The 17,452-nt window shown below is 43.3% G+C and overlaps 1 long non-coding RNA gene across 1 annotated transcript; it reads left to right on the top strand.

Annotated features, from left to right (window-relative positions):
- Positions 1 to 1,551: 1,551 nt before the first annotated feature.
- LOC110497853 (uncharacterized) lies at positions 1,552 to 2,338 on the top strand. Its single transcript, XR_002469726.3, has 2 exons — positions 1,552 to 1,697; positions 2,153 to 2,338. It is a non-coding gene; the product is annotated as an uncharacterized LOC110497853 (long non-coding RNA).
- Positions 2,339 to 17,452: the final 15,114 nt, after the last annotated feature.

A 17,452-nucleotide genomic window follows, 5' to 3' on the forward strand; every position in this document is an offset into this window, starting at 1 on the left:
CAAATACAAACATGAACATTAGCGGTGCGTGAGTAAAACACGGGGAAGAAAACGGGAACTGAACGGACCCCCGAGACCATGAAACAATTATTGATTTACAACCGCAGCGAATTACCACAAGTTGCAAAGAAAACGGGATCTGCCTCCACTATTCCAGCATAATTTCAACATCATCAAATGACTTCTGCTTAGTCTAATACAGTGACAAATAAAAGATACCAAAAACAATTTAGTCCAATCAACATAAACTAAATATGATGTGGCTGTCCATGGTTCTGATTTCTGTTTGTATGTGTGCTTGTGTACATGTTGACTCACCCTACTTGTAGAGAAACGCCAATGAGACCTCCTCTTTCATGTTGAGGAACTGGTCAATCACTCTGTCATACAGTACAGGCTTTTATTTTTTGTTGTACTAGGCTATCTGGCTAAAATGCTTGCTCGCTAGCCTAACTTCCATTCATAGACAACGTTAGCTAGTTAACATTCGCCTTCTACGTCTAGCTACTGTACATATTGAACTAACATCTTCTCAGGCCAGAGCCACAATTATGTTTGAATTAATGGTTGGATCAGAATCGCCATTGTAATTGATAATTAAGTAAAACCACAAGTCCAAATCCCTATCTTCATCCATGGCTAATTTAGGAAAGGGGCAATTTTACCTAGCTAGCCACCGGAAGACAACAACACAACAGATAACGTTGATTTGATAGGAGAGATGCCAAATACAAGATGGCTTCCCTTGGCACTTGTTTTCCACCAGGACCATTCACAGTTGAGCTTGCTCAGTTTAGCTCAGCGCTGATTGGCTTATTTAGAAAAAATATATATATCAAGGGAGGCCAAATGCTCGCTGGCTTCCGTTGCATTCAATACTACGGGCGGCAACAATGTCGTGCTCGTTTGGACCAGACAATGAGAAGAAAGATACATTATTTTATGTATTTAAAACAACTTTTTTGGGGGGGGGAAGCCTGCCTTCCTTGGCGTCCATTAATACACGCCACTGATCATAAATAATACTGTCCGTCAAAATTAGAAAATGACCAATCAGCCTTATTATGTGGCTGGCCTCTGTTTATGCCTGTGTGTTGCTTGGCAACGACCAAACATCGGAACTGTTTTGAAGTTACAGCCAAACCTTGAGAACAAACAAATTAATTAATGGGTTACACATTGTTAAAAGGTCTTTGAACAATTAAGCACCTATTTGGTAACAGTTGAACTGCCCTGTACGGAATACGTTTAGTTCACCCAAGAAAGGTTAGCGACGTCCATGTAAGGGTCCAGGTATGGACACATTTTGCTAGCCTAAAAATGCCTCGATTTGACTCACTACACAGCATCACTGATAGGTTTATTAAGAACCTTTGGCAGCATCTATGACATCTATGCGTCTGCCTGTCTGTATGTATGTGTGTCTCTCTGTCTGTTTGTCTGTGTTCTGTCCTTGTGACCAGGTAGCTAAACATGACCTCAATCCATCCACCAACTCACCACATTCACCTATTCATCTGTTGAGAAGATTTTAATTTCCCCTAATTTCAGTCTGTCCCTAATTTGTTCAGGTGTAGCAGAAGATGGCAAAAGGCTATGCCTCGCTTATCGAAGAAGCCACTGTGCTCCTTGACAAGTATATTGCAGACTAACAGTGTGTGGAGGATTTTACAGAGGATGCTTCAAAGCACATTGAGGTAACTACCTAAATTGAGTAGTGTGTATGTGTGGATGGATGTGATGTGTATGTGTTGCGATGGATTGTTAATCTCATGCCCTATTATGAAGCTTTAAAACATTATATTAAAGCTAGGGAAAATAGACTATTTCTCAAAATGGTCAGACCAGAGCCATATACCGTATCTATCTATAATGTAATACTGCTTCGGTGTTACAGACATTGGATGCCTTGGATAAGAAGTTTATACTTGACATCATTTCTGTATGCATTGAGCATAAAAAGTTATTTGGTGTTGTCATCAATGTCTTGTATGCTCAGAATGGGAAATGCTTACTGAAGTCTGGTCATAACCAGTTTGCCAGTAAATTCATCACAGAATGTTCAATAACTAAATTATAGATAATGCTTTCAAAATGGTATAACAAACGCATGGTCTGACCATTTGTCTCTTCTATATTTGTCAATCCACAGTAATCTGTTACTTCAGCATGTTCCTCCTTGATGACATGGGACTGCAGTGCTTCAGCAAGATTGTGAACTCTGGACTTCAAAAAGTTAGAAACACATTTTCTGTGGTCTAATGGCACCAACAATGCAATTATTTCACAGTTTGTGGTCATTTTATGGCTCATAAAATAAATCAACTTTCTCGGACAATCCAATCGCTTACCTTCATATAGACGGGGTCATCTGTGTGGTATTTTTTGTGTCATGAAGTTGAATGAAACTGTACTTGGACTGTCAATGACAGAGTAAATTATGGTTTAGTAGTTCCTAAGTTTCTTCTTCAACATCACAAACCTCAGTACCTGGATCCAGAGGGAGTAGAGTCAGATCTATGATGATGCCTATGTGAAGCGGAAGTGGATTGCCCCAAATTAAATTTTATTTGTCACATACACATGGTTAGCAGATGTTAATGCGAGTGTAGCGAAATGCTTGTGCTTCTAGTTCCGACAATGCAGTAATAACCAACGAGTAATCTAACCTAACAATTCCACAACAACTACCTTATACACAAAAGTGTAAAGGGAGGAAGAATATGTACATACAAATATATGAATGAGTGATGGTACAGAACTGCATAGGCAAGATGCAGTAGATGGTATAGAGTACAGTATATACATTTGAGATGAGTAATGTAGGGTATGTAAACTTAAAAGTGTCATTGTTTAAAGTGGCTAGTGATACATGTATTACATAAAGATGGCAAGATGCAGTAGATGGTATAGAGTACAGTATAGACATATGAGATGAGAAATGTAGGGTATGTAAACATTATATTAAGTGGCATTGTTTAAAGTGGCTAGTGATACATTTTTACATCAATTTTTCCATAATTAAAGTGGCTGGTGTTGAGTCAGTATGTTGGCAGCAGCCACTCAATGTTAGTGGTGGCTGTTTAACAGTCTGATGGCCTTGAGATAGAAGCTGCTTTTCAGTCTCCCGGTCCCTGCTTTGATGCACCTGTACTGACCTCGCCTTCTGGATGATAGCGGGGTGAACAGGCAGTGGCTCGGGTGGTTGTTGCCCTTGATGATCTTTATGGCCTTCCTGTGACATCGGGTGGTGTAGGTGTCCTGAAGGCGCAGCTGCGCCTTCTTCACCATGCTGTGTGTGGGTGGACCAATTCAGTTTGTCCGTGATGTGTACGCCGAGGAACTTAAAACTTACTACCCTCTCCACTACTGTCCCGTCGATGTGGATAGGGGGGTGCTCCCTCTGCTGTTTCCTGAAGTCCACGATCATCTCCTTTGTTTTGTTGACGTTGAGTGTGAGATTATTTTCCTGACACCACACTCAAAGGGCCCTCACCTCCTCCCTGTAGGCCGTCTCGTCGTTGTTGGCAATCAAGTCTACCACTGTAGTGTTGTCTGCAAACTTGATGATTGAGTTGGAGGCGTGCATGGCCACGCAGTTGTGGGGGAACAGGGAGTACAGGAGAGGGCTCAGAACGCACCCTTGTGGGGCCCCAGTGTTGAGGATCAGCGAGGTGGAGATGTTGTTACCTACCCTCGCCACCTGGGGGGCGGCCCGTCAGGAAGTCCCGTACCCAGTTGCACAGGGCGGGGTCGAGACCCAGGGTCTCGAGCTTGATGATGAGTTTGGAATGCTACCCTTGCTCGGATTTCATCAACCTTGTTGTCAAGAGACTGGACATTGGCGAGTAGTATGCTCGGGAGCGGTGCGCGATGTGCCCGTCTCCGGAACCTGACCAGAAGACCGCTTCGTCTGCCCCTTTTACTGCGACGTTGTTTTGGTTTGCCGGCTGGGATCCGATCCATTGTCCTGGGTGGTGGGCAAAACACAGGATCCGCTTTGGGAAAGTCGTCTTCCTGGTCGTAATGATGGTGAGTTGACGTTGCTCTTATATCCAGTAGTTCCTCCCGACTGTATGTAGTAAAACCTAAGCTTACCTGGGGTACCAATGTAAGAAATAACAGCCATCTCTGTCGGCGCCGGAAGTAGTGTGTGTACCCCACTGCTAAGGTACAGAATTGTGAAGGCATTCAAGTTATACCTAAAGACATTGAATCACCACTCATGTTGTCTTATTTCATTTTTTTCTTTTTCATGTCTTTCCTGTCTTGCCATCTCTTTTTCTAATAGATAAACATTTCCCCCACTAGATGGAGCCCTGAGATTGAGATTCTGATGGCTCAGCTTGAAGCCAGAATCTCTCGAGGGAGTCAACTCAAGAAAGCCACCAAGAAAAACACTGAGCCCCAGGAATGTTCACTTACCAAACTCATAGCTCACCCTCTTCCTGCACCTGAGCCCACCCCCCTGCAGGAGAAACAGCAGCCAGTCAGTATCATGTTTCAGTTTTACTGTAGGCTACCGCTTCACAATGGTGCTTTTTTTATTTGGAAACATTGAACTGGGGTCCAAAGTCAGAATGTTATTGACACAATATCATAATGGATAGGCTATTCTATTTGTATAACCTTCATAGTAACAGGTGCTTATTTATTCCTGGGTACCAACCAGCACCTACATACCTCCAAAAGAAAAGCAGGTCTTAGAGGAGGTCAAACAGAGGAATCGTCAGAAGACGAGCCCGCCTCATTCCTGCAGTGACAAAAGGTGATGCGGGAGCTGGACCTCCAGGAGGAGCTTGCCCAGGTGGAGCGCCGACGTCTGGAGGGACGCATCAGTCATCTCCGACAGTGAGGTGGCCGTGTTCCATCCTGATGATCGGTGACAAAATCAATGGACAGAGTCTCCCTGCTGGAGTGTGCTGGGGCGATTTAGTTTGGGCACATACTGAACATAAATTGACATAGTGAGCCACATCCTGCGCCAAGGTGGGCCACCAGTATTTATTGGAGATGGAGTGAATGGTGTGGGTAATACCTGGGCGTTCATTGGTGAGAGATGTGTGCGCCCAAGTCAACAGCCTATCCCTTACCTCCGTGGGGACGTAGATTTTAATTTAATTTTAATTTTTTAATTTGACCTTTATTTAACCAGGCAAGTCAGTTAAGAACAAATTCTTATTTTCAATGACGGCCTAGGAACAGTGGGTTAACTGCCTGTTCAGGGGCAGAACGACAGATTTGTACCTTGTCAGCTCAGGGGTTTGAACTTGCAACCTTCCGGTTCCTAGTCCAACTCTCTAACCACTAAGGCTACCCTGCCGCCCCAGATGCGCTGGGAGGGCAGGTAGCATCCTGGCAGATGTCTACATCTACATCCCAAAACAAGGGGCCAACTATACGGGAGGATGGAATATGAGGCTGGAGGGTGCTTACCGCACTCTCAATCGACATGGACCCACAGGGTGAAAGGAAGCAGGTCTTCCGGCATCCTGGTGCCCTGTCGGGGATCTTCATCCTCGACCAGGAGATGGTGGGGTTATGCTGTTGGAGCCACGGGAGGTCGAGGATGACTTTGTGCGCAGGTGCAGTGACGATGGGAAGGCTCTCCTGGTGCATCGGTCCCACGGTAAGGGTGAGTGGTGCTGTGAGTGATATTTCCGTGTCCCAGTGGTCGACCATCAAGCTCTTGAACCCAGAAATGGAGAGGAGAGCGGGTTTGAGGGGATGTTCAGGGAGGATGCAAGGGCCTGGTCAATAAAATGTCCTGTGGCACCAGAGTCCACTAGAGCAGTAGATACATAGCTTACCTACTTTTACACTATTTGACTATTAGATGGGTAAATCTATTTTGAATTCAATCATTTTCTGACAACATCACTTTTGTTTTAAACAAAACTTTACATGCATGTTTGCCCATGGAAGAAGTGGTCAGAAAGTAACTTTTTTGACCCGAATGATAAAGGTGTTCAAAGTTGACCCATTTTGCATACCCCACTGTCACGTCTGCTCCCGCTCCCCCTCCCTGGAGCTCGAAGGCGCCAGGTTCCCCAGTATTACGCACTCCTGCCACCATCAGTTCGCACACCTGCCTTCCCCCATCACGCGCATCAGCGAATTACTGGACTCAATCACCCGTTTTATTACCTCCCCTATATTTGTCAGTTCCCCAGCTCTCTTCCCCGCTGCTGCAGTGATTGTCGAATGTCGTTGTGTTGCCGGTGTGCCTGTCTTGTTTCATGTCTATTCCTTATTAAATGTTAACTCCCCCTACCTGCTTTTCATCTTCAGCGTCGGTCCTTACACCCCACCACACAATGAGACATCCATGTCTTCATCACTGGAAAAGATAAACAGTTGAGTTTATAATTTAAAAGCTTACAAACAGTGTTTGCCAACCATGTTATTATTTATTCTACAATGAGCTAATACAGTGCCTTGCGAAAGTATTCGGCCCCCTTGAACTTTGCAACCTTTTGCCACATTTCAGGCTTCAAACATAAAGATATAAAACTGTATTTTTTTGTGAAGAATCAACAACAAGTGGGACATAATCATGAAGTGGAACAACATTTATTGGATATTTCAAACTTTTTTAACAAATCAAAAACTGAAGAATTGGGCGTGCAAAATTATTCAGCCCCTTTACTTTCAGTGCAGCAAACTCTCTCCAGAAGTTCAATGAGGATCTCTGAATGATCCAATGTTGACCTAAATGACTAATGATGATAAATACAATCCACTTGTGTGTAAATCAAGTCTCCGTATAAATGCACCTGCACTGTGATAGTCTCAGAGGTCCGTTAAAAGCGCAGAGAGCATCATGAAGAACAAGGAACACACCAGGCAGTTCCGAGATACTGTTGTGAAGAAGTTTAAAGCCGGATTTGGATACAAAAAGATTTCCCAAGCTTTAAACATCCCAAGGAGCACTGTGCAAGCAATAATATTGAAATGGAAGGAGTATCAGACCACTGCAAATCTACCAAGACCTGGCCGTCCCTCTAAACTTTCAGCTCATACAAGGAGAAGACTGATCAGAGATGCAGCCAAGAGGCCCATGATCACTCTGGATGAACTGCAGAGATCTACAGCTGAGGTGGGAGACTCTGTCCATAGGACAACAATCAGTCGTATATTGCACAAATCTGGCCTTTATGGAAGAGTGGCAAGAAGAAAGCCATGTCTTAAAGATATCCATAAAAAGTGTTGTTTAAAGTTTGCCACAAGCCACCTGGGAGACACCAAACATGTGGAAGAAGGTGCTCTGGTCAGATGAAACCAAAATTGAACTTTTTGGCAACAATGCAAAACGTTATGTTTGGCGTAAAAGCAACACAGCTGAACACACCATCCCCACTGTCAAACATGATGGTGGCAGCATCATGGTTTGGGCCTGCTTTTCTTCAGCAGGGACAGGGAAGATGGTTAAAATTGATGGGAAGATGGATGGAGCCAAATACAGGACCATTCTGGAAGAAAACCAGATGGAGTCTGCAAAAGACCTGAGACTGGGATGGAGATTTGTCTTCCAACAAGACAATGATCCAAAACATAAAGCAAAATCTACAATGGAATGGTTCAAAAATAAACATATCCAGGTGTTAGAATGGCCAAGTCAAAGTCCAGACCTGAATCCAATCGAGAATCTGTGGAAAAAACTGAAAACTGCTGTTCACAAATGCTCTCCATCCAACCTCACTGAGCTCGAGCTGTTTTGCAAGGAGGAATGGGATAAAATTTCAGTCTCTCGATGTGCAAAACTGATAGAGTCATACCCCAAGCGACTTACAGCTGTAATCGCAGCAAAAGGTGGCGCTACAAAGTATTAACTTAAGGGGGCTGAATAATTTTGCACGCCCAATTTTTCAGTTTTTGATTTGTTAAAAAAGCTTGAAATATCCAATAAATGTTGTTTCATGATTGTGTCCCACTTGTTGTTGACTCTTCACAAAAATACAGTTTTATATCTTTATGTTTGAAGCCTGAAATGTGGCAAAAGGTCGCAAAGTTCAAGGGGGCCGAATACTTTCGCAAGGCACTGTATATGTGTGTGTGTGTGTGTGTGTGTGTGTGTGTGTGTGTGTGTGTGTGTGTGTGTCATTTATTTAGTTTGCAGTGACAACAACACTTTGGTGGCAACATGAGTCTGGTAAGTCTGTTCCCCTTTCTCATCACTCAGACAACAAACACCTCCCACTGGGCAAAGACGACAATTCAACGTCTATCCCACGTTGATTCAATGTAATCTCATTGAAATGACGTGGAAACAATGTTGATTCAACCAGTGTGAGCCCAGCTCTTTCCTCTCCCTTTGTTTTCCCATGTGTGTTTACCCCCTTTATATTTCTTGACTGTACCCATACGTATCCATGCTGAGCAGGATTCAATAGAGATCCTTGATACCAGATGCTTCACCAATACAAGTGAAGGCACAGCATACAGTGCAACAGGCATCCTGCCCATAGGAGGCATAGGAGCACGTGCCCCCTCAGATTTCTCCTGTTTAAATAAATAAATAACATCACATCTCTGATACTACTAGCCACTTTGCAATTTTATGACGTTGGCTTTAGCTAGCCCAGATAGGTTCCCAATCTCCCAAACTCATAACTAGCTACCAAGAAGCCATTTAAAGTTAGAGTAGCTAGCGTGTCTAACTATCATAGCTGGCATGCCTGCTGGCAAGGTTAGTAGACTTTAGAAAAGCAAGCAACAACTAAATGTACTGAATAAGACTCTCATTACTTTCAATCTTTTACCCAGATCTTAGCAGAGATGCAGATAATCATATTTAGTTTCTTTTAAAAAAAAGAACCACTGGTCATGAGGATACAGACAACTCAAGATGTATGCTTAGATATGCAGAAAAATAGACATATTTTTTTACATGAGGCAATTGATTGTCTGTGATGTGTCCTTTTGTCAGGTGAGCCCTTGTTTGTAGGAGAAGAAATTGTTGATTTGACCTGTGAGGTTTTTACTCCATCTTTTGTGAACCTCACCAAAGACAATGTAGATCTCACCAACAACAATGTAGATCTCACCAACAACAATGTATATCTCACCAACAACAATGTAGATCTTACCAACAACAATGTATATCTCACCAACAACAATGTAGATCTCACCAGCAACAATGTAGATCTCACCAGCAACAATGTAGATCTCACCAACAACAATGTAGATCTCACCAACAACAATGACTCAATAGTGGTGAGTACAAATCTGCAATTAGCCTATCACATTTATTGTTACTTTTCCCATGGGGTGTGTGAGATTTAATTTTCTAATTTTCTCTTTCTTATTGACTCAATTTCCCCGGCCTTTGTCATCCCATTGCAGTTCGTAGATGGTGAGTTTCTCTCTGTATTCACCATTTAAAGTTGAGTTGAGGCTAGTGTTGAATGTCTACGGAGACGTGACCGGGAAAGTTGGGTACTGAGGAGTGATGAAGAAGAAGCGGCTATTATTGTTCCTGACAATCCAGTGACAGCCCCCCTCTTTTCTGCCCAGCAGCAAAGCAAGATGAGACCTGTGAGACCACCCTTCTTACCTGACTATAACCAGTGATGGAAAAAGTACCCAATTGTCATACTTGAGTGAAAGTAAAGATGCCTTACTATAAAATCACTCACTTACAAGTGAAAGTCGCACAGTAAAATATCACTTGAGTAAAAGTCTAAAACTATTTTGGTTTTAAATATGCTTAAGTTTTAAAAGTCAATGTAATTGCAAAAATATACATAAGTATCAAAAGTACTTAAAAAAGAGTAATACAGATAGCCAGGGGCAAATCAAATGTTATTGGTCACATACACATGGTTAGCAGATGTTAATGCGAGTGTAGCGAAATGCTTTTGCTTCTAGTTCCGGCAGTGCAGTAATATTTTCAAGATGGCGTAGCAGTCGGATGTCTGTTTTGTCTTGTCCATCCCGTGTATATATTGTTTTCTTCGTATTATCAAGGCACAAGGCGAGACCCAGATGCAGACACAGGAAGCAGATGGTTGGAGTCCAAAGCGGTAGGCAGGAGAATGGTCTTGGACAGGGAAAAAGGTCAAAACCAGAGTCCAGAAAGTACAGAGTGGCAGACAGGCTCGTGGTAGAGGCAGGCAGAATGGTCAGGCAGGCGGGAACAGAGTCCAGAAACGGGCAAGGGTCAAAACCGGGAGGATTAGAAAAAAGAGAAGAACAAAAAGAAGTATGAGATAAACACGCTAGTTGACTTTACTAAACATACAGTACAAGATGAACTGAAAAAGGAGAGACAGGAAACACAGGGATAAATACACTGGAGAAAATAAGCGACACCCAGAGGGGGTGGAGACAATCACGGGAACAGGTGAAACAAATCCGACAAGTATATATTTTAAATCTCAATTTCCATCTACGGACTGAACATACTCCACTGCAACCTGCCTCACCCAATGTGCTACGGATCTGCTATTTTTTATACTTTAGAACCGGAACCCCCATCAAAAGCTAGCCAGCTAACTAGCTAGTAGTCAGTTAGCCACTACTAGCGGTCAATTCCTGCCAGTCTGCACAGTGCGATATCAACCCAGAGCATATCGGACTGCTTTTTCTCTACCACATCTCCAGATTCCTACCGCAAGCTCTGAACCTTTACACCGGATCATCACAGCTAGCTAGCTGCTATCCGAGTGGCTACTCCTGGCTAACGTCTCTGTCCCGAAGCAAGCACCAGTTAGCCTGGAGCTAGCCTGGAGCTAGGTCCATCTCCTGGCTAGCCGACGAGGACCATCAGCCAATTTCTTGGGTTACAATACCTCTTTCGCCAATTGGCCTGACCCTTTACTGCCAACACGGAGCCCCGCCGATCCATCATGACTGGTCTGCCAACGTAACTGTCCGGGGGGGTTTCAACAGGCTCTTCCGTTGCGATGTCCCCCGGAGGCCCATTTGCTAGCCTGCTATCCCCGGCCCACTAGCTGTCTGAATCTCTGTATCTCCTAGCTACTCACTGGACCCTATGTTCACTCGGCTACACATGCTTCTCCCTAATGTCAATATGCCTTGTCTATTGCTGTTTTGGTTAGTGATGGTCTTATTATCACTGTAGAGCCTCCAGCCCTGCTCAATATGCCTTAACTAGCCCTTTTGTTCCACCCCCGAAGAGTTAGCCTGCAGAGTTCTGTGATACTATCCAGGTCTGTTCCCAAACAATTTGAGCATCTACTTTTAAAAATCTACCTTTTCAGAAACAAGTCTCTCACCGTTGCCACTTGCTACAGACTCCCATCAGCCCCCAGCTGTGCCCTGGACACCATATGTGAATTGATTGCCCCCCATCTATCTTCAGAGTTTGTACTGTTAGGTGACCTAAACTGTGACATGCTTAACACCCCAGCCTTCCTACAATCTAAGCTAGATGCCCTCAATCTCACACATCTTATCAAGGAACCTACCAGCTACAATCCTAAATCCATAGCCATGGGCACCCTCTTAGATATCATCCTGACCAACTTGCACTCCAAATACACCTCTGTCTTCAAACAGGATCTCAGCTTTCACTGCCTCATTGCCTGCGTCCGTAATTAGTCTGTGGTCAAACGACCACCCCTCATCACTGTCAAACACTCCCTAAAACACTTCAGCGAGCAGGCCTTTCTTTTGCCCCCTTTTCTCCGCAATTTCGTGGTATCCAATTGTTAGTAGTTACTATCTTGTCTCATCGCTACAACTCCCGTACGGGCTCGGGAGAGACGAAGGTCGAAAGCCATGCGTCCTCCGAAACACAACCCAACCTAGCCACACTGCTTCTTAACACAGCACGCATCCAACCCGCATTAGCATCAAATAGCCCCCAATATGCAATATGCAACTTTTCAGGGAAGTCAGGAACCAATATACTCAGTCAGTTAGCTTCCCTAAGGCTACCTTTTTCCAACAGAAATTTACATCCTGTAGGACTAATTCCAAAAAGTTTTGGGACACTGTAAAGTCCATGGAGAATAGGAGCACCTCCTCCCAGCTGCCCACTGCACTGAGGATAGGAAACACTGTCACCACAGATAAATCTACGATAATCGATAATTTCAATAAGCATTTTTCTACGGCTGGCCATGCTTTCCACCTGTTTACCCCTACCAACATCTCAGCACCCCCTGCAGCAACTTGCCCAAGCCCCATGGATCCATACAAAACAGCTGGGCTAGACAATCTGGACCCTCATTCTAAAATGATCAGCCGAAATTATTGCAACCCCTATTACTAGCCTATTCAACCTCTCTTTCCTATCATCTGAGATCCCATAGATTGGAAAGCTGCCGCGGGAGAGACACTCTAGACCCAAACTGTTATAGAACTACAGTTGAAGTCAGAAGTTTACACACATCTTAGCCAAATACATTTAAATTCAGTTTCACAATTCCTGACATTTAATCCGAGGACATTTCTCCAAAAAGTACGATCTTTGTCCCATGTGCAGTTGCAAACCGTAGTCTGGCTTTTTTATGGCGCTTTGGAGCAGTAACTTCTTCCTTGCTGAGCAGGATTTCAAGTTATGTCGATATAGGACTTGTTTTACTGTGGATATAGATACTTTTGTACCTGTTTCCTCCAGCATCTATACAAGGTCCTTTGCTATTGTTCTGGGATTGATTTGGACTTTTCACACTAAAGTACGTTCATCTCTAGGAGACAGAACATGTCTCCTCCCTGAGCGGTATGACAGCTGCGTGGTCCCATGGTGTTTATACTTGCGTACTATTGTTTGTACAGATGAACGTGGTACCTTCAGGCGTTTGGAAATTGCTTCCAAGGATGAACCAGACTTGTGGAGGTCTACAATGTTTTTTCTGAGGTCTTGTCTAATTTCTTTTGATTTACCCATGATGTCAAGCAAAGAGGCAGTGAGTTTGAAGGTAGGCCTTGAAACACATCCACAGGTACACCTCCAATTGACTCAAAATATGTCAGTTAGCCTATCAGAAGCTTCTAAAGCCATGACATCCTGTTCAGGAATTTTCCAAGCTGTTTAAAGCCACAGTCAACTTAGTGTATGTAAACTTCTGACCCGCTGGAATTGTGATACAGTGAATTATAAGTGAATTAATCTGTCTGTAAACAATTGGAGAAATTACTTGTGTCATGCACAAAGTAGATGTCCTAACCGACTTGCCAAAACTATAGTTTGTTTACAAGAAATTTGTGGAGTGGTTGAAAAACGAGTTTTAATGACTCCAACCTAAGTGTATGTAAACTTCCGACTTCAACTGTATATGGGGCTTTTGTGACAAAATGGATGGCTCTGTGATAGACTACATCCAGTTTGCAGAGTAGAGTGTTGTAGGCTATTTTGTAAATGACATCGCCGAAGTCAAGGATCGGTAGGATAGTCAATTTTACGAGGGTATGTTTGGCAGCATGAGTGAAGAAGGCTTTGCAAGCCGAATAACACTATCCCAACCGTGAAGCACGGGGGTGGCAGCATCATGTTGTGGGGTGCTTTGCTGCAGGAGAGACTGGTGCACTTCACAAAATAGATGGTAACATGAGGAAGGAAAATTATGTGGATATATTGAAGTAACATCTCAAGACATCAGTCAGGAAGATAAAGCTTGGTCGCAAATGGGTCTTCAAAATGGACAATGACCCCAAGCATACTTCCAAAGATATGGCAAAATGGATTAAGGACAACAAAGTCAAGGTATTGGAGTGGCCATCACAACGCCCTGACCTCAATCCTATGGACAATTTGTGGGCAGAACTGAAAAAGCATGAAATAGCTGAAATAAATAATTCTCTCTACTATTATTCTGACATTTCACATTCTTAAAATATAGTGGTGATCCTAACTGACCTAAGACAGGGAATTTTTACTAGGATTAAATGTCAAGAATTGTGAAAAACTGAAATGTATTTGGCTAAGGTGTATGTAAACTTCTGACTTCAACTGAACTACCCACCAGTGCGACCAAACACTTCCTTTGGCCACCTTTCCTTCCAATTCTCTGCTGCCAATGACTGGAAGGAATTGCCCTCTCTAACTTTAAGCATCAGCTGTCAGAGCAGCACTGTACATGTACACAGACCATCTGCAAATAGCACACCCAACTACCTCATCCCCATATTGTTACTTATCCTCTTGTTCTTTTGCACCCCAGTATCTCTATTTGCACATCATCATCTGCACATGTCACGACTTCCGCCGAAGTTGGCTCCCCTGCCTGTTCGGCGGTGCTCGGTGGTCATCGTCACCGTCCTACTAGCCGCTACCGATCCCTTTTTCGCTTGTCTGTTGGTTTTGTCTTATTAGTTTCACCTGTGTGTATTTTAGTTGAATTAGCTTCCCTATATGTAGTAGTTTGACTCGCCCTTGTTTTGTGCGGGATTGTTTTTTTGTTACTCTGTTGGTTGTGGTTTTCATGTTTGTATTCTCCGGCCTGTTTGGTCCTGTGTTTGGGCTGGTCTGTTTTATGCACCCTGTATGTTGGCGTGACCGTTTTTTGGCTGGAGAATAAATCAAGATTTACTGAACCCTGCTCTCTGCGCCTGATTCCAACCCACCACTCCTAGTATCCCGTGACAGCACATCTGTCACTCCAGTGTTAATACTAAATTGTAATTATTTGCCTCTATGGCCTATTTATTGCCTTACCTCCATACTCTTCTACATTTGCACACACTGTACATAGATTTTTCTATTGTGTTATTGACTACATTTGTTTATGTGTAACTCTGTGTTGTTGTTTTTGTCGCACTGCTTTGCTCTATCTTGGTTAGGTCACAGTTGTAAATGAGAACTTGTTCTCAACTGGCCTACCTGGTTAAATAAAGGTGAAATAAAATTTTAAAAATAAAAATATCTAACAAGTAATCTAACAATTCCACAACTACCTAATACACACAAATCTAAAGGGATGGAATAAGAATATGTACATAAAAATATATGGATGAGCGATTCCCGAGCGCATAGGAAAGATGCAATAGATGGTATAAGATACAGTATATATATAGGAGATGAGTAATGTAAGATATGTAAACATTAAAGTGGCATTATTTAAAGTGACTAGTGATACATTTATTAAAGTGGCCTTCGATTTTAGTCTGTATGTAGGCAGCAGCCTCTCTGAGTTGCTGTTTAACAGTTTGATGGCCTTGATAGAAGCTCTTTTTCAGTCTCTCGGTCCCAGCTTTGATACACCTGTACTGACCTCGCCTTCTGCATGGTAACGGGGTGAACAGGCAGTGGCTCGGGAGGTTGTTGTCTTTCATGATCTTTTTGGCCTTTCTGTGACATCGGGTGGTGTAGGTGTCCTGGAGGGCAGGTAGTTTACCCCTGGTGATGCGTTGTGCAGACCTCACTACCCTCTGGAGAGCCTTACGGTTGAGGGAAGTGCAGTTGCCATACCAGGTGGTGATTCAGCCCGAGAGGATGCCCTCAATTGTGCATCTGTAAAAGTTTGTCAGAGTTTTAGGTGGCAAGCCAAATTTCTTCAGCCGCCTGAGTTTGAAGAGACGTGTCACGACTTCTGCCGAATTCGATGCCTCTCCTTGTTCGGGCGGTGCTCGGTGGTCAACGTCACTGCTCTTCTAGCCATTGGTTTTGTCTTGTCTTCCTACACACCTGGTTCCAATCCCATTCATTACCTGTTTTGTATTTAACCCTCTGTTTCCCCTCATGTCTTTGTCAGAGATTGTTTGTTATTATTTTTGTGTTGTTTGTATTGGTGCGCGTCGGGTCCTCGTACAGACTTTGTTTTGTGTATTTTTCATGGTTTTGGAGTTATGTTTTTTACGTCATTAAACTACTCCATTTTACCAAGATAAATTCTCCTGTGCCTAACTTCCTTGCCACCTATACACACGCCAATGACAAGACGCTGTTGCTCACTACAACACGCAGACATAATTTCCAAATGAAGTATTTGTGTTTAATAAACACACCAGATCAGAGGCAGTAGGGATTTCCAGAGATGTTCACTTGAGAAGAGAGTGAATTGGGCCATTTTCCTGTCCTGCTAAGCATTCAAAATGTAACGGGTACTTTTGGGTGTCAGGGAGAATGTATGGAGTAAAAATAACATTATTTTATTTTGGAATATGGTGAAGTAAAAGTTGTCAAAAATATAAACAGTAAAGTAAAGTACAGATATCCAAAAAAATGACTTAAGGGGTATTTTAGTATTTTTGACTTACTGTAAGTGCTTTACTCCACTAACATAACATGCAATTGTGAATTCAACTGGTTAAAATGGATGGCTGCTGTTGTTCACATATCAACCTCAGCAACCATCAGTTGTCCCATCTGTATAGACACGTATGGAGAGGTAAGTCAGACTCCCTTTTCCATTGATGTTAAGCCTCTGGGAATGATCAAAGTACTGTACATAAGGTAGTGTTATGAGAGGCATAAGCAGTAATTGTGTGCACCTTGTAAACAAGCTTCTGCGTCACCCCTTAGGTAGTTGATGCTGGAAGAACGTTTGTCTCCTCCCAGGGTGTTCACCTGTTCTGCAACACGTGCATACGTGACTCACTTGCCAAATCACAGACGTGCCCAACCTGCAGGAAGAAACTGAATCATCGGCAGTACCCTCAAATCTACATCTGATGTGTATTCCTCTTTTTTAATGTTTTAATTTCACCTTTATTTAACCAGGTGGGCTAGTTGAGAACAAGTTCTTATTTGCAACTGCGACCTGGCCAAGATAAAGCAAAGCAGTTCGACACATACAACACATGGAATAAACAAACATACAATCAATAATACAGTAGAAAAATCTATATACAGCATGTGCAAATGAGGTAGGATAAGAGAGGTAAGGCAATAAATAAACCATGGTGGCGAAGTAATTACAACATAGCAATTAAACACTAGAATGGAAGAACGTGCAGGAGATTAATGTGCAAGTAGAGATACTGGGGTGCAAAAGAGCAAGATAAATAAATGAATCAAGTATGGGAATGAGGAAGATTGGATGGGCTATTTACAGATAAGCTATGTACAGGTGCAGTGATCTGTGAGCTGCTCTGACAGCTGGTGCTTAAAGCTAGTGAGGGAGGTAAGAGTCTCCAGCTTCAGTGATTTTTGCAGTTCGTTCCAGTCATTGGCAGCAGAGAACTGGAAGGAGAGGCGGACGAAGGAAGAATTGGCGTTGGGTGTGACCACTGAGATATACCTGCCGGAGCACGTGCTACGGGTGGGTGCTGCTATGGTGACCAGTGAGCTGAGATAAGGCGGGGCTTTACCTAGCAGAGACTTGTAGATGACCTGGAGCCAGTGGGTTTGGCGACGAGTATGAAGCGAGGGCCAGCCAACGAGAGCGTACAGGTCGCAGTGGTGGGTAGTATATGGGGCTTTGGTGACAAAACGGATGGCAGTGTGGTAGACTGCATCCAATTTGTTGAGTAGTGTTGGAGGCTATTTTGTAAATGACATCGCCAAAGTCGAGGATTGGTAGGATAGTCAGTTTTACGAGGG

Source organism: Oncorhynchus mykiss, chromosome 19 (genome assembly GCF_057628025.1).
Source record: "Oncorhynchus mykiss isolate SJ-2025 chromosome 19, ASM5762802v1, whole genome shotgun sequence".
NCBI lineage: Eukaryota > Metazoa > Chordata > Actinopteri > Salmoniformes > Salmonidae > Oncorhynchus > Oncorhynchus mykiss.